The 18,767-nt window shown below is 41.9% G+C and overlaps 2 protein-coding genes across 3 annotated transcripts in view; one reads left to right on the forward strand and one right to left on the reverse strand.

Annotated features, from left to right (window-relative positions):
• The window catches only part of LOC143375821 (vanin-like protein 1), a 208,133-nt gene that overhangs the window by 91,963 nt on the left and 97,403 nt on the right, over nt 1-18,767 (reverse strand). The gene's annotated exons all lie outside the window — the stretch shown is intronic.
• The window catches only part of Sli (slit guidance ligand), a 473,757-nt gene continuing 461,950 nt past the window's right edge, over nt 6,961-18,767 (forward strand). The window contains exon 1 of the mRNA XM_076825314.1: nt 6,961-7,324. The gene's annotated coding sequence lies outside the window, so the exon portion shown is untranslated. The remainder of the gene's footprint in view (nt 7,325-18,767) is intronic.

The raw sequence follows: 18,767 nt of genomic DNA on the forward strand, positions 1-18,767 counted from the left end.
TACGAGTGCGAATCCGCGATCAAAGGGGGCTGCACTCGGGACGCCGTAACGTTAACGAGAGCGGATCGCGTTTAACCCTTTGAAGGAGAAGTCAAATAGGAACGACCGCTGGAAGGGTTCCATCGGAAATTGCAAGACTTTCCGCGGCGAGCGAGAAAAGGAGCCGCCCGGAGGCTCGTTCCTATGCAAAACTGAGCCGCCGTTGTTGCAACCGTTGCGAGCCGGAGCTTAAATCCCGCGCGGGCGAATTCGAAATACTTTTACGGCGCGGCGCGGTGCACCCCTGTTTAACGAGGGCTTAATGTCACTATCGACAAACCGCGCGGGGAAATTTCAAGGGCGCCTCTGCTCCGTTCAACCTCCCTCAGCGACAGTCTTCTGTTTACACGCCGCCACCCCAGTGCCCGCAACTTGATTCCTCCAGGAATCTCTGCCATCGGTGCAATTAATTTGCAACGTTTAAATGACAAAACCTGGCTTCATTGTTCCAGGAAATGGCAAATATTTACGGTGTATAATTTCCATTCAAGTCGCCTGTTGAATTCCAGCAGCAATTGCGCAGCGAATTTGTTGTGGTTCAGAGAGACTTGCGCACTTCTTGAGGAGGGCTATGTTCGCGTAGGGCTGAAAGGGGTCTGAGAATATTTTTAATGTATTTAGACAAGTAGATTCTGGCTGTTCGATAGATATCGCAAAAATCTCCGAGGATCATTTTGGTTCCTTTAATAGGGTGCGCGAGAGCACCAGAAGTTGAGACTTGGTTTAAATATTTATTAGAAGTTGGTTGCAACGGGAAAATCGGGGGGAGACTTTTTATCATGCACAGCTTGTTTCGCAGTTCAAAAGACTTCAAAGAGAAGCCTCGAAAACGAAAATCACGCGCAGCGAGAAAAATTAGTTGTTGGGTCCAAAGAGGTGCTACTCTGTAACTTGATGGAACTTTTGATGCGGAATATTTTTTGACCAGCTTCCCTAGTTATTACGTGGAAGTAAAACTTACCGAGATGCTGAAAATGATCACGGCGAGTGTTTCCAACGAAATCAAGTTACTACCCTGTCAACCCCTTTCATCGTCGGGAAATCTGTGTCCTGTGAAATGTTGACGCGATTGTTGCTAAATCGTCTAATTCCAGTAGAATATTTTCTCAAGCGATTTCTCGCGCGAAACCCTCTCAAAGCTCTCAGCTAGCCGTCAGTCGTCAACTTTCTGAGTTACTGACCGCTAGAGTTGTTTGTGCGCGTAACAAATCCAGTTATTTCGAGTAGCTTTTCATACACAGCTAATAGGAAATCGCACACACGTACGCATCAGATGTTGATCTACCTTTTGTTGCGTGTCCTGGAAACGCGTCACTCCGCTCCGATAAGATCCTATCCGCTTAATCAGCTCCCATATCGTGCTTTTTACACCCAGTTACACGTAGGAACTTCGCAATAGCCGGGTGGTTTACACGGCATATGTTAGAAACATTATTGATTTATCAGCTTCCTCGCAACAGCGTTTTTGCAATAGCGTCTGATACGCTCAGATAAGCCGCATACCTGGGACGGTCGGTCATCGGCGTAACGAGCAATAATAATAAACTGTGTCAAGAACGTCATACCCTTATCTTTCGTACTCGTTCATCAGCAGTCATCGATAAACCAGAGAAATTCCAACCCCATGGGAAACAAAGAACTCCACCGAATAATTTACTCAGTGATTCTCAACCGGGGGGTCGCGAAGTGTTTTCTGAGGGGTTGCCACGTTTTTGGGGGTCTTTTTTTAATATTTTTAAGTTAGGATTTTATTCTTAAATACCTAATTTTAATGTGTTTTCTTTAACTGATTAAAGGGTTATGACTACCTGTGAGGTCTGAAAAAACATGTATATTCGGGAATTTTTTGGGGAAAAGCTTGAAGGCTGTTTTAATCAAACTTTTATGTATTCGAAAGTGTACATGTTAAACTAGTTGTAGTAATTTTTGCGATGGAAAATATAAATAATTAAAAGAATTATCAGCGATCTCCCGTCAGAGATTTTTTTTCAGTAGTTTGCGGTGGCTATTTTAATTTTGACCAGGTTCATCTGAAATAGAAAAATCGCGGGAGTTTAGTCAGTATATTAGATCATACAATCCTTAATCGTTTGTTATCTCGAAAAATTAATTTGCTACAAAATGGCGGCTTCTCATAGCAAAAGTATCGATTTTCGCCACAGAATCGCTCTCATTTTTCATCATTTTAAATAGGTAAAATATAAACTACGCAATGGAAATGAAAACACCACGATTAAGGACTAGATAATCTAATATACTAACTAAATTTAGTCGAATTTTTTATTTCTGATGAACCAGAAATAATGCTTAAATAAAAAAACGCAGCAGGAAAATCGCCTATAATTCCATTATTTATTTAGATATCGCATTGCAAAAAACTACAGGAACTTTAAAAAAATATATTTCCGAATATACAACCGTTTATTTAAAAAGTTCCCCAAGTTTAAAAAAAAAATCCCCAAAAAACTTGTGTTTTCAGACCTTACAGCCCGACTAGCATTTATTCTTGACATTTTGATGGCCAACTAATTCCCAACTTGGGGATACTGTGGGCCAACCAGAAATGCTGCTAGCGAGGTAAGCATAACCTCTTAAACTTACCTTATCATACACGGGGTCGAAGGTTATTTGAATATTATAAAAAGTGATCGCGATTCAAAAAGGGTTGGGAAACACTGATTTACACCGTGTAGATAAGTGTTTCTACTTCCTTAATTCTAATAAAACCCACCCTCCAGTGCGAAGACCCTTCAGCGATACCTATCTGTTATCCTACATCTCCCGCGAATCATTCGAAGAGTAATTTTATTCACTGAACATCTGAAAATTAAGGAAGTGACGGGTCCGGGGGCGGCTAGAGCCCCGGCAAACTCTCGCGCCTCGCGATGATCGTCGGGTCTGTCGCAACACCCGGTAATAGAGGCAACAACACCCCCTTTGGTCGGGGCCATTCAGCGCTGCCTTTAACGAGTATTTTCTTAACATTATGCAAAACGATTCCCGGCGGAATTACCGAAGGCACTCGGGTAATTCACGGGGGCGCGCCTCGGGGGTGCCCGCTGGATTCGTGTACGCGAACGGAAAGTCGTTTCGGGGAAGAAATTCGCGTCACTCGGGGCGACTGGATACTACGCGCCGTCCCGGTGTACCGAGGGCGGGCGGGCTGAAAAAAGCATTATGTGGAACCCCCTGTGGAATTGCCATGCAGGATAGAAGGGGGGGGGTGAACGGGGGAGGCGGAAGATGGTAAGTATATGCGGCTGCGGGTCGTAATAAACGAACTCGAGTCGATACGAAGGGAACTTTCTTTCGGTCGCCCGTGTTTTTCGGCCCCGTATCCTGTTATGTCTGCAGGAAGTTGCGTAAAAGTTGTGTAACGCGTTGTACCGTTTCTGCTTGGAAGGATTCGAGGAGATTTAACGCGAGGCCTGCGCGCATATATATATATATCGGAGAGCGGTCGTGTTACACGCATTTAGCTATCGGCTCACCGAATATTTATGGACACCTGTACTTTCTCATTACTCGCCAGGCACGCAATTCATTTTGCCAGGTCGATCGGAAGTTGCCGCGCAGCGGGGCGAGGGACGGCTCGCACAGGGTGCTCCGAGGGAAGGGTTGCGAACTTTTAAGGCGCACAGTACTTGTGGGAATAAGAAGGAGGCTCTTAATCGACGTTCTTCGCGAAGTTAAGTGTCTTTGCTGGTGTCTAAGGAAGCGTGAGCAAAGTTTAAGGCGGCATTGACGGGTCTATCAACCGAGTCTTCTACTGGATGTTGAGACGCCTCTATCTGGATCCCCAGATATTCAATTTTTCTGCTCAATGTACCTTTCGACACGCGTCCATTTGGATATTAAAGTGAGTCAGCGTAGATATATAGTGGTGGATGTTTTCGTGGCACGTGCACTGGGGGGAATACAATGTCACGCATATTTTGTAATAAATTCTTTTAAAACCCTCTTTAATGCTTGGAAGGGAGTTTCTGTTAATCGAGCGACTCTTGTGAATTTCTCTGCGGTACTAATACATCCCCTACACACTCACGAAGTTTCATAATTTTTGGAATTTCCGGGTTCGGGGTCTTCCCTCGTGAAAAGTATGGGGGTTGAAACTTGGTAACCCGACATACGTGAAAATGGTTACTCCTACGAAAAAAAGTCACAGACCCTTTTTTGTAGAGAATTTCCTAAGCTACAAATTTCATAATAACTATTTTTGTCGTAGATCGTATAGATAACAAGGTATTCGCGAAAAACCGTTTATTTTTTGCAACCCTCTGTAAAATGTTTAGCTCATTTTGACATATTGGTTAAAACTAAAATTTAGCTTGCTGGGATTTACTCCGAAGAGAGATTCTAATTTCACTGGACTATAAAGGTAACGGTGAAAATCGAAAGAAACTTGTCACGTGATGGGGATGAAGTCTGTTGTTTAAAAAAAGAGATCGAGACGTCGGAATTCGAGTGCAGAATTTTGCGGCTGAGGTGACACTGTTTGCTTTCGAACGCTTAGGGTGCTTAGACGATCGGCCGACGAACCCACGTCGCTTCTTTAGGGAAATTTTCAAAGTTGCCGGATGATTTCTGGAAAGTAGCGCGGAAGCTCGAACGCAGCAACTTTCGGGCGAGCGGCAAGAATAACGCCTCGCGGAAACTTGCACGGAAGTGAGTGCAACGTTTGCGCGATTAGGTTCGTCGAACTGTTCATGTTAGGAAGTTGAGAGAAGGGAAAATTGAATGCACGTCGCTACCCTTGTAGAACTTTTCGATGGAACGTAGATAAGGAAATTTATTAGGCTGTAATAACATCTTTTCGTGCCTCTACCTTCGAAGCTGATCATAATTTTTAGACGTGATCTTCATCGGGTTGTTTGAGCTGGGAAAAGGGAAGGGGTGGTTGTTCCGCAAAGTATTTCATAATTCTGCTCCGTGTTATGTGCTTCGTGGTAGGTTCTTGAATTATCTGTAATCGAATTTTCAACGTCTCAGTGCAGCAAACAAATTATGCTTTAATGAAAGGCTGCACTGTTTGTGCATGGAACTCTTCTCGGAAGTTTATCGTGTCGGATTGATAAATAATCATAGTTGGGCTATGATAGTGCGGAGGTTTATGATGAAGTAACGATGTTGAAGGAATATATTCTTTTGTTACTGTGAGAATATGATAAATAATCGAAAATATCCGTATTTTTGTGACCACGTGATTTTTACGTACCTGTCAGTTATTTGTAATTTTTCGTCGAAAGCAGCAAGTATATAAATTGTTAGAAACTAAAATACAAATTACTCTGTTCATCAATTAATCCTAGATTTAATAATTGTAATGGTAGCGGACAAATTTCAATAGGTACAGTAGAAACCCATACATCTTCGAAACCCTTGCATTTAACAACCCAAGTTTATTATATTAGGTCGGTCAAAGATTCGTTCGCTTTATTGGACTAAAATTGTTATTAAAATTAAAAATATATTACCAGTTTTTTTCCCACTCTTTTTTTTTAGTAAAAGTACAAGCAGGTGTAGTAAAGAAGCCATTTCTGTACACCTAACAGTGAGTGAACGAACTTTTCCACCGACCTAATACTATAAAACAACCCCTGCGTTTAACCAGAAGAATACAATGAAGAAAATGGCACAAATTAATCATCAGAACGTAAGGCAATCAGTGCTAAATAGAAGCACGATCCACAAAAGGAGCAGAAGGTGATGTATTCTTTCAAATAAAGCATCGTTACAAAACTTCATCACGCACAAAAAACTAAATTTACAACGAATAGATATTGAAAAACAACTAATAATATTTGTCTTCGATACTATATTCTTAGCAAGGCATACATTACCTTCGCGTTCACGTTATAATTGAAATCAATTCTTGTTCAATTCGTGCCCCAACTATGCTTATAATTAAATTTCGTTTATAACAACTATGCTTATTAAAAATGTTCATACTGCAGGCTTTCCTTAACCCCTAATTTATTACACTATTTATTACACTACTAGCTTAAACTACCCGGCGTTGTCCGGGTAAAACTTTAATTGTCACGTAGTGTCAAGGGAGTGAAGCAAGGGGAAGGGTCCAGATTGCTATGTAGCCTAAATTTTCCGCAAAGTTCCAGAGAGTAATTATGCAAAATTTGGTCCAGATTAGTTAAAAAAGAAATCGGAATAAAAAGTATCCTAAATATATTCCTGGCCCTAAACTACATGTGCACAAAATTTCAGAAAGATTCTTTGGGTAGTTGCGACGTGTTTGAGTAAGAAACAAGAGCGTCCGCAGACTTTTTTTCCAGAAGGGGGTAACATTGAGCTGACCGCGAAGAAAAATACAGTAATGAAAAAACGAGTAGTCCGCTTGCTTTGCAAAACTCATTTTGCAGTGCCAATTTAATTAAAATTTACATCCAAAATTTAGAAATACATATTCACTTTTGTAGCATAAACTTAATAAAATTCAGTTTTTAAAAACAAGCGATCTTTTCTCAAACGCCATGGGGGGCAACTGCCCCATTTGCACCCCAACAGCACTTTCGCGTGCATTTTCCCACAACACCGACCACTAAGAACGAATAACAATAAAATAAAAAATAAAACAGCAGAAAGCAAAAGGTGGCAAGTGACTGTGAAGCCAGCCCCTCCCTCGCGAATGCCGGGTAAAATATAAAAACAAGGGTAAACATCGAACTCGTCCATTATCATCAGATTCTATCAGCATCTAATGAACAGATTCATAAAGTAATAACGAGTCATATTTCCGCGGGACCTAATGCCAGCGAGGGGATGCAGAGGGGTGGATATAGGGGGGGGGGGGGTTAAACCTAAGGTACGATACGCACGAGGCAGCCGCGCCGCGCCGCGCAGTCTCGCCGCCGATTGGCCGACGTGAAATCCGCGCGAACGAGCGGAGACCAGTTGAGCGCGAGACTCCGAGCTGAACGGTCGTACGCACGGACGCACTGCGTCGTCGAGCACACGGATTCGATTGTCGCGCGACAACTACACGTCGGGTTACTCGCGTACAGTATCAAAGTTCCACGTTACCTCCGAAGTTCGCGGTTCGAGTAAGCATTCGTTGCCGGTTCACTCGCCGCCACGTCCGAGGCACGGGCGACTATCGAAAGTGACGCGCGGCGACAACCGCGTTTGAAAAAGTGTGATCGTGGACGGTGACATCTCCGAAACGGCTGCTGTGGATTTCTGCCCGGCGGATCCTCTCCTCCCTCGCACCTTGGCGTTCCTCTCAGAAACAGTTCGCGCGGCGCGGAGCATCGTTGGCCGGTACACACCGGTGAGTCCTTTTTCTCTCTGCCCTACTGTTTATCGCAGCGGCGCGCGCCAGCCGCGTTTCCATGGGAAATTCGGACGATCGGGGTAGACCGAAAATAATTCTCTAACCTTGCGATTCGTAACCGGGGGAGGAAGACCAGTCGCGTCGCGTGACCCTGGGAATACCATTCGTTATTTCCACGGTGAATAATGCTTGTTTGTGCATTTTTCCGAGTTTCTCGGATGCGGATGCGAATCGACTGGTAGCTCCGAGAGATTTATGGAGGAAATCAGGGGTAGTGTTTGCAGAAATGCGCACGGCGTTTGAGTTCATAGTGTTAGAGATTTTGGCCCGGGGAGTGATATGTCATTGAGGGTGGGTTTTAGGGGTGCATTAGTTTTTAACAGTTCCGTGGGAAATTTCGGGAGGAATAGTTTCGGGGGGTGGTGCAAATTCTGGTTAGTGGCTATTTGGCGGAAGTTTGTGGAATGAGAGGGAGAGAGAGACAATCGGAGCCGCGGGAATCAGTTGGTGTTTGAAATTTCGCGAGTTCGTTGCTCCGAAGCGGTCAACTGGGTAAATACTTATTTGAAATAAAAGTGATAATAGCAGTAGCTGTTGGAAGGAAAGCTTAAAATGCGAGTGACATAATAGAAATTCGTGGTAATTCTGATGTTAAGTTATTTATGTACATCTAAATATGAATGTTAATTATGTGACAATGGAGATCATTACTTGTACATCAATAATTTGTGGGCAAAATTTTCGCAAATAAATTCCAGCTATTTAGAGTTTTAGTAAGTAATCAGATAGTGGCCGGATCGAGAAGAATCTTTTTAAGAAATCTGTCAGTCAATCTTCATTATTTGGCTACTCTTTCCGATATTATTTACTTTGTATTTTAATCTGTGCATCTATTTAACCAAATCACTCTACATTCCAACAAATGTTTTATTACCATTTCCACGAATAGTTAGGTATAAAAATTTTAGCGACTGCTTTATCCTCTTTGCAAGGTGAATTTCAGTATAATTCAACTACGATTATTCGTTATAGTTTCTCCAAAGCCAAAGAAGGCGTACCAGAAATATATTTTAATTCTTAAGAATTTTTTTTTTAAATTACTGAAGAAGCAGACACGCTATTGACTAATTCGGAATCCTGTCACACGTCTCTCGCTTCTCTGCAAACGTTCATTTATTCGAACAAATATCGAGCAATAAGTCCAACACTCCAAAACTTTCTGTATCTATGAAATTGGAGTAACGAGCCTCGATGCTCGAAAGGCGATTCCTCCAAAGCGCCTGTAAAAGCAACGAAAAACCGTCTGGGTTGGACAGAAAAATTTCACCTGCACAAAGTTCCATGCCCTCGAACTATCCGATCGAAGAAAGCGACACTTCGAAGCGCGCCGACGGAATACTTTGCGGGTTTCTCGCAAAGTATCGACCTCCTCATTCACGAGCCTCTCTTTCACCGCATTTACCACCACGAAACAACGCGAAGACCTTTAACAGTTCAAGCAGCTGTCTGAAATCGACCAGAAAGGGGCTGGGGGGAAAAAAAAGAGAGCCGACCCGCGCTGACACGTGACTCACATTTTCGCGGTTTCCTTCGATTATCAAAATTCAGAAACGCGCTCGCTCCTCGTTCCACGTGGCGTATTAATCATACCCAGAGTTTTCAAACAGCGTTAACAGAGTTATTAAGCAACGTTACGCTTCTTTGAAATAATAATTTGTCGACACAGCAGTATTATTAAAAACAAGTGGCATTTTCAGTTTATAAGGCGAATGTCCCAATTTCTGCTCATTTTAGAGGTAACTCGTCTTAAAGAAGGTGTAAAAAATTGGTTTGTGATCAAAATTTGCAGAGTGATTGATTAATTCTTTAATAATGAATCAACCAATTCAGAAACTATTTAAGAAAGATATTTCAAGATGTTTAACTATTAGTAATTTCTAATTAAATATATAATGCTCCAAATGTCCGTATTTCTGCTCATGAAGACTCGCGCAAGTGTTTAAATAATTTGGAATTATTTTGTTGCAACTACAGTACAAACGTAGCGCGTATAATAATAAGAAAAATACGAAATGAGCAGAAGTGGGGACATGAGCAGAAAATGGGACATTCACCTTGCACGGTTCCTAATTCATAATTTAATAAATAATGGTGATTTAAAGTACAGTAGGTAGCCGAGTTTATTGCAAGCAAATAAACACTACAATCGCCACACCACTCTGTTAAACTCCCCTGTCAAGGAACACTATTCAATTGATGGTGGAATGGCGCAGATTTTTTTATATAGATCGAAAGTATATGTCACAAGGGTCACAAAAATGTAAACTAAAGATGCTGCCAAAAGCTGGTCTGACTTTGAAAAATCGACAAAGGTGAAACCGGGGAAAGAAGAAAAATGAAGGGAAAGAGAATGACGAATCCGTGTGTTGAAATTTAATTATCTCTATTACATGAAAATACGTTATAGTAAATGAATGATAATAGATTAAAGATAGATAGTAATTAGAAGAAATCAATGATAATAAATGATAATACTAATGAAATCACAACAGTGGGCAATATTAACCATTACATTTATGAGAATCTTGTCGACAAGAAGGTTTAAAAAAGTGATTGAAGCAATAATAAATTTCACAATGACTGCAACGAGCCGAACACTGTTTCTTTCATACTTTGATCAACGAGACAGTCTAAGTCTAAACATGTCCTGACATCATTAACATTATCATCTATTATCATTAATTTTTTTCTAATTATTATCTAATTATTTTTCTAATTATTATTATATTTCTTATTATTATCATTAATGAATTATCATTAATTTACTATAATAGAGATATTTAAATTGGAACAGACAGATTTGTCGAATTCTCTTTCCCTCATTTTTCTTTCTTCCCCTGTTCCACCTTTGTTGATTTTTCAAGGTCAGACCAGCTGTTGGGAGCATCTTTAATTTACATTTTTGTGACCTTTGTGACAAGTACTAAATAAATACTAGTAATAAATATAAAGAAATCTGCCCGATTCCATCATCAATTGAATAGTGTTCCTTGTGAGGTCCTGACCCTATTGTAACCGATAAGTAAAACGGAAGTCGCCACGATAACCCCGCCTATTAACGGATTCGGCGGCTCTTTTGAAGCGCACCTTGCCGGTGCAGCGTCTGGCGCTTCTGTTTCTGTTATCGGCCAGAATTCGAAAGCGTCTGGCGATTTTAAGTGCTGTAAACGCGAGGCAGGGGTTGAGTGTCTGGAGTGTTTCTTGCTCTGTTTTAAGTGGAGCAACGCCGCGAGCAGCATAAACGTAGCGTTTCGGAATGGCTCGATTACACTTTTGACGCATCCTTATCGCGGCACGGATATTAGGGAATCTTTAAGGGCGTTATTGGCCAGAGTAGCGGCGCAACCACTCGCATCGATTCGGTGCAGCCCACGAAGTGGAAGCGGCGTTTTGTCGAGCTGCATGCCGCTTGCTGGGTTATAAAGTTAAGCCAGCTAGCTCGGCAAACTGTCTGTAATTATGCCGTGATCTGGGTAATTCCTTGGGGCAGGGAGGGAGTATCGTTGACGTTTAATTTCGCCTCGTGTAGTCCCGTCGTTACGGCATGTTAACTTTCTAGCGTGAAGGTGAAGTCCAATCAATAAGTCGGAAAACAAATTGCCGGCTGCCGTGATCTCCAGCCCACTGTCTGCACGTCCCTGCCTCCCTTTTTTTCTCCCCCCCCGTTGGTTCTACGCAACTCAACTACACGCTCGCTAATCGATGGAAATTGAAAATTCAGCGTTTCTTGCGACTGGATCCAGGCGAAGTTTAAACTCGTTCCGATAATTACGGTCTATCTCGGCGCATAATTGAAACTTGCTCTCGGAGCCGGCGAAGACCGCCGCGCGACTGTCTCCTCCGCAATCCAATCCGGGGCATTTTCAATCTTTGAATCCACCGAGTGGGTAGATCCCGCTTTTCCGCGTTGTAATATCCAATTACGCAGAGTGACGTGGGATTTGACTGTCGAAAGGTACGCGAGCGGGGGAATCCCCGCGAAGTTTCCGGCTCCTAAAACCTTCGGGCGGAATCGCAACGATCGCCCGCGCCGCGCGACTCCTCCTAGAGGGCCTCCGGGGGCTGCTGCTCCGCCGGCGGAAAAGCCTCGCGGCACTCCTTACTAGAACCGAGCCCCGAAAACCGGGCCGCCTTTTTCCTCGGGAGAGGTGCTCGCGCGCAGAACCCTTCCTCCCTTCGGGAAAGATCGCGAAACAAGGAGCTCTGCGAGTGAAAAGTTTCGGAATATTCCGGGGAAAAGTAGGCCTCCGCCGGGACACAGGGGGTGTAGTCGCGGGGCGAAAACAGTGGCGTGATCGATTCGCTTTGTCAGCTTGAAAGACGGGAGGAACTCGAGACGCCGAGGGTTCAACGAGACACCCCTCCCCCCCCCCCCCACCACCACACTTTTTAAAAAGCTTGCGAAGGGACGCGTTTACGAGCCGCCCTAAAAAATATCCCCGCTCCGTTTCAATAGATTCGGTACGTTTGTTGGGTGTTTACTCCGGATCGTAAGAAGTTTCGTCAGCCGAAGGACGCTCTGAATGGGAGTTGGCTCGCGGGCCGGGTCGGATTTTGTTTGCCTTTAATACTCTCTCTAAGGTCGCGCTGTAACCATTCTTTGACTCGTGTTGCGCAGGAGCTTGGTTCGATAGGAACGATTTCTTGCGGGGGAATTTTAATGAAAATTGTGAAACTTTGGAATTGTGCGGAATACTGTGGAGGGTGTTTCTCCCCGCTGCTTGGATTTTGAAGGGTGACTCGAACCCTCGAAGATCGAGCTGCTTTTCTGTTTTAACTGACGTAGAGGAATTACTTCCTCGAAGCAGACGTATCGTTTCATTGAGTAGATAGGTCGATGGGAGTGTTAATCGGCAAACAAACTTGCCGCATGAACAGAACCTTGTCGAGTGAAAACAAAGTCCACTCGATTTTCGAAAGTAGTTGGTTCTTGGTAGATTCGGGAGGGTTGACGATATCGTACCATTTAAGGTGTGGATTTTGGGTTATATTTCGTTTTTTCTATCACGACCAGTCAAATGACCGTTTTTAAAATTTTGATTGGAATTTTCTATATACAACGTAATTGAATCGCCTTTAAACTTCACGATTTTTCTTCAAATATACGTATGTATGTATATGATATACTTTTGAATTAAAGAAACTATATTTTTATACTGTCAAATTGGCTATTATCTTCATTCTATATTAAAAAATATAAGTTGTGCTAAATACCGGTCATTTGGTGTCGGTAGGAATAGTGTTAATGTTGGATATTGTAGCTTCATGTTTTAGGCACCTACTATTAGATTTCAAGTTAACCTTTTGTCCAGAACAAATTAATTTTTTGTGATGTACTGTAAAAGGTATGATTTAGGAGGCCGGCTACCTAAATCGTACCTATTGGTTTCCAACATCCTACCACTGTCGACAATAGTAAATTTTCGAATGAAAATAATAATAAAAATATGGGTGAGAAAGGGAATCGTTTATATATGTACATATATTAAGAATAAATAAAGAAACATTCAACATATAATACCTAATTATAAAAATTGTTCATAAACCTATACAGCATATGAGTTGTCAATCGTACAATTTAGGCAACATGATCAATATATTTATAAATATCGATTTAAACTTTTTAATAAATGTAATACGTGCACAAAATGTAAAATATTCTACGATAAACCAGCTTTTAGAAAAATACAAAAATGCAGGATAAAACTGCATTGTTTAATTATTATCAGATACAATAAACTGTTAAAAATTGAAACAATCATTCCTGATTCTTTTAAATGTTCATAGCACGCACAAAATAGGGAGTAAGCTCCGAAACGTTTTGTTTCTGTTTCAAATTTCGTATTTAGGTACTTGATATTTTTAAACGATTTTATTTAGCTTCGATCCTCTGTTTCTTGTATGTTTGTTTGTATGGTCCAAATTTGTACGTGACAACTCAAATTTAACCCACTTCCAAATATCCAATCGTCCTGAAGCTTTGCAGGCGCGCGTAGCTTGGATGACAATGAAATATTTTAAAAAAAAATTAACCCCGAGGGGGTGAAAAATTACCCAGCCATCTATTGATAAATAAAATCGTGGGGCACGATATTTCGCAGTCATTTGTTTGTCATTTTTGTAAAGAACGCGAGTGGCTGGTTTCAAGTCGTTTGGATTTGTATATTTATTAATATAACCCATAACCACAAATCCAAACTTTACGAAAACGACAAAAAGCCGCTGCGAAATGTCGTGCCCCACGATTTTATTTAAAGTGAATTATTTAAAGTGATATTCTCACCACTAAAATCGTAGTACAAGAAAATAATTATTTTTTAGTTTCTAGTGCATTTTAATGTTTACCATTACATGTCGCTTATCTTCATTAATTAGTAAGAAATTGATGAGATATGATTTAGGTGACTAGTACGATATCGGCAACTCTCTACTATTCTCCTACCAATTCTCTATAAATCGTTTTATACATTCGTTCATTCATACCTAGTCAGGTATCAAAAAGAAGAGCTGTCTATTCCCCGAGCTTCATAATTCTATTAATTTCCAAGTTGAGTATCCCACATCTTCGCTATTATTTTGGGCAGCTCGCAGGAGCTTTATCGCCAAACTAGCAAAGCCGCGAATTAGGCTCGCGAGCGAAGACTCTTCAGCCTGCCTCGCGACGGCTCTCGCGTTTTTACAACCAGACCGTTAAGCCGCTTACTTTATCTGCTCTATCGAACCCTATTAGGGCTAACAGGAATATCCGTTGCCCGATAACGAAAACGCTTCGTTTATCGACTCAGGTGAGCCACGCGAATACCGATCCTCTCGAGCAGATAAGTTGCGGGCGTCGATCACCGCGATGGTCGTCACGGGCCGCAGAAATTCTTTTAATTGGACACCCCACAAACTCACCCCTCCCACCCAATTGTTTCCACCATCTGCTTGTCGCCTTATCACCAGAAGAATCCAATGCATTGGTTACTGAAATCCGTCCCTATCTTAAAACGTCTCCAAGTTAACGCATCATCCAAGGTAACATTTTTCCCGACCTCCCCCCTCGCTCGTTAAGCGCAATGACTCACGAGGTGTCGGTCCGATTGTGCCCCGTCACAAATTCCTCGACTACGCCGAGATTACGTTCCGCGATAACTCTAATAACCGCAGCGGAATTTGTGGACATTTCGAGACACCTCGTTAGGAATTAAACGACTAAACTTCTTAGATGGAAGACACTGCTTGTCACGTGTCCAGGATCCCCTCGAACAATCCGCCATAATAATTAGACAGGTTGACGAGATTAACGCGCAAGGTATGTACCGACTTCGATCGGCCAAGCCCGTTCCATGCGAGCATTGAATAGCGGCGAAAGCGAATTCAAACTTGCCGCCTAATTGGCCCCCCGGCCGCCAGGTAGCGCCCGCGGGCCTTAATCGAGTTCCGAGTTGCTGAAAACACCGCCGGGATGGTCGTTTTGTGAGCGAGTCCGCGTACAATGGACGTCTTGATCGGTGAGTTTCGCTGCAAAGTATGCAACGATACGTTCCATTGTCGCGAACGGAGGGGTCCTTTCGGCGGGCGAAACGGAATTCATTTGTCTCGCATCGGTTGGGCAGCGGCTTAAAAGGCCCTTTTCCATCTCGTCTCTTTGCTGTCGCCCGGCCCCGTCAGCCAGACGAAAATTACTCGTAACAAGATTTATTTCATTTAAATGAGGATGTGCGCTAGGCGCCCGCCTAGAGACATTCCGTCCTACTCCTCCCTCCATTTTTCTCCCCTCCGGCCCCCTCTCACTTTTATTCCCTGCTCGCCGCCCGCTTAAATAACCAGACGAGGCGAGGTCGAGGCGTGAAACGAATCGTCCTTTGCCATGCTCCTTCCCCGGCTATTAGGGAGACAGGTCGACGATCGATCGATCGTTTGCTCAGCCCACCATCCCCCTCTCTCTGGCCTGATCGGAATACGCCTGTCGATAACAGGCAGATTTCATCTCTATTGCTCCGCGAAGTATCCGAAAGTCGTAAAGTAATCCGCGCCGTGGAGGAGGAAGCGTTTCGGGCCGACTGGTGGGAACTCTGGCCTCGTCTTCGAGGAATAATTCCTGAGCCTCGATACCACCTCGCACGTTGCTCGCGGCGTCCACCTAGTTTTCCTTGTTTCCCTTTACCTGTGCGTGCAAAGTGTTTGGTAATTGCTCGCCGGAACTTCGCGGAGAGAAGTCGCGGCAAAAAGGGGACAGAAGATGCTGCGCGCGTTGTAGCGGTTGTACTGGCTTGTTGAAGAAGTTTTTAACTGTTTATAAGTTGGGGCTGGAGACTGCAGAATAGAGGCTTATGCTTCATTTGCTTCTCGGTTTCTTCTTACATTGAGGGGCCCAGTGGAAACAAAGCGCGTGCCACCGTTTTGCTTCTATTGCAGGAACGAACTTAGACATTAAGGACGAAAAGGGACTAACCCACATTCTTTGCGAAATTGAGTTATGTAGTAGCAGTAATGTATTCCAATAGGCTGTACTAAAAAAATGGTGACAAGTTACATCATTTATCCCTGATTCTTTTCAATGTTTATAGCACGCACCAAGTAGGGTGTAAAGCTTGAAAGGTTTTGTTTCTACTTCTCATTTCGTATTTACTTGATATTTTTACCATTAAATGTCGTTTATGTTTATTAAATTAATTTTTTTTTTCAATGTTGGTTAGGGTAAAGGACCCAATTACTGTCACCTTAAGAATTGACTCTGGCATTATTATATAGTTTTTGTATTTATTGGCCAAAAGTATAAGTTTTCCTATTTATTTATTATTACTTAATATGTTTAGTTGAAGAAAAGAATGTTTGTGACTCTCATAGCCTCTGTTTTTATTTATAAATTCATTGATTTAAAAAAATATGTCGGGAGCTATTACTGTCGCTTTTAAAACGTGGCCGATGGAATTACTGACACCCCAATTATTGCCACCTATCGAAATACAGGGTCATCCGTTTAAACTGCAACCTACGCGCGCGCGAACAGGTAAAATGGCAACAGCGCCTCACGGACGCATTCCACTACAACCGTGCACCGGCCCCGCGTTCGGAGAGCTGCCAGCGACCGCTGGACAGCAGTGATGCCCGAGCTTCGAGAATTTTGGGATGCTCTCTTTCAAATTAACGTCGCAAAGAGCTATTGGGAATTTCCCGATCTAGGTAATCGAGGCGCGCCCTCCGCTTTTCTGATCGGTTTACTACTCGCACCCCAGATTACTGTAATTAGGTTTGAAACCAATGTCGACTGGTCTCGTACACATCTCAATTTACAAAAATTTTAGCTACGACAGGGTTGACCGCGGCGCTATACCCCTGTACGGAGAGATTTTTCGCCACCTGCGTATAAAAGCCACAATAATGGCGCATCGTTCCAAAAAAATGACATTAATGGCAGCCGGTATAGGTGTGACGTTGAGTAGCTAAAAGGTTAAAACATTCAGACACAATAATTGTAGAAAAAAATTCAAACACCGCTACAATCAAAGACACGTCCCATTAATTACCCGGTACGTCCGATTTATGAATGCACTGCATTAAGGATAAAATTCATAGACATATATAGACAGAGCGAGTGCTGAGGGGGGTTGCAAGGTTCGCGGAAAGGGGATGGTGATAGAGGCAAATCGAGTAACTCCGTTCCTCCTCGGTGCTATTCGGAAATACAAATGACGTTATATATCTATGAGGGATACTTAGTCGAAAAGGTTAGGTATACTTATACATATGTACATTCAAAATTTCTTATATCATGTAGGTTATATATATTTAACAAAATTAGTAAATAGAATGGAGCTTTTTTTAAATAGAATCGTATTTATAGATATTTGCAATAATAGTTATATTTTTAAAGATTTTGTAAGCTTAAAAAGAATATAATGAAAATTGCTGATATAAATTCGTGCATACATAAACATAATTAATATGCATAAATAATTATATAGTAAAATAGTATATATATATCATTATTTATATTTTCTTCCTCCAACTGTTCGTAGTTTTTATTTTTCCTGCGATTTGCACAACCGCTTTCTACGCATTAAGTCATTGTTACACTCAGTATGATTATTATATACCATGACCACTACGACAGCAACAGTGGTTATGTTTCGAACACAGCCATTAACAGCCATTAATGCCGAACCGACACAAACCGAATGCATCCAAAGCTAACCACCGAATTGCCTGTATGGTGTCTGCCTTTGCACCTCCGATCTTATGTTCCCTATGCCCACAGTCCTCTCTTCCGCTCCGTCTATATAAGTCTATGATAAAATTATAAAAAAGAAAATCAGAACAATAGATTCTGAGGTTTGCCGAACTAACACATCTGCGTTTGCAGAACTAATAATTGAATACAAATTTAATTTCTCAATTTATGAAGGCAATGATACAGAAACAACTAGCCTATTGTTTATCAACACCATGAATTTTAAAAAAGAGCATTAAATACAGTATCAAGTAAACAGTTTGCAAAAGGTTTTCACAGCAATTATGGTACAAACATTGATAAAAGAAAAATTAAGCAAACGTGAAATATTTAAAATTATCCATCATTAAGAGGGAATAATTTTTCCTCATTTTTCGGCGCAAATTGCATTCCAATATCTTTTATAGTTCAAAAGTTATAGCTCTTAGCGACGTTAATTTGAAAGAGACCATCCTAAAATTTTTGAAGCTTGGGCATCACTGCTGTCCAGCGGTCACTGGCAACTCTCCGTACGCCGGGCCCGTGCATGGATGTAGTGGAATGCGTCCGTGAGGCGCTGTTGCCATTTTACCTGTTCGCGCGCGCGTAGGTAACAGTTTTAACGGATGACCCTGTACTGTTTATCCCATTATACTATCCCAGTAATACGAAAATGCTTGAAACGCTTGTACCAATCACTGTCACCCAATTATTAAATAAAAAGACTTAATGAACCGTTGAATTCCGATCGTTATTACTTTCTATGATGCTTGTATTATCTAAAACATTATATTTTGTTATGTTAATAGCTTAAAGATTATAATTACAGCATTTCCTTTAAAGCTTTGTTTTCTCTTTCGCTATAGTAAGCAAATCATCGTTTTCACTTCCCTAATATTCGCTTCAAATTTTTGATCGTCTTATCCAAATTACCGAAGAAAAAATTAAGTGCCGTTTTTTGTATCGTATACATAACAGTTTCAATTGTATGCTAAATTTTGTTTATGTATCATTTCGCAAGGTTTATTCTTTATTCTAAGTAAAACAGCTTAGGGTGACAGTAATTGGGTCCTTTCCCCTCGCCCGTTTTTGTTCTCAATACCTTAACAAATAGTGCAAAGGAACGAAAATTAATACATATGTGGCACGTGGCTGGTTTCCACTCACGCGAGCCCCTCGATTCCA

This window comes from Andrena cerasifolii, chromosome 13 (assembly GCF_050908995.1).
Source record: "Andrena cerasifolii isolate SP2316 chromosome 13, iyAndCera1_principal, whole genome shotgun sequence".
NCBI lineage: Eukaryota > Metazoa > Arthropoda > Insecta > Hymenoptera > Andrenidae > Andrena > Andrena cerasifolii.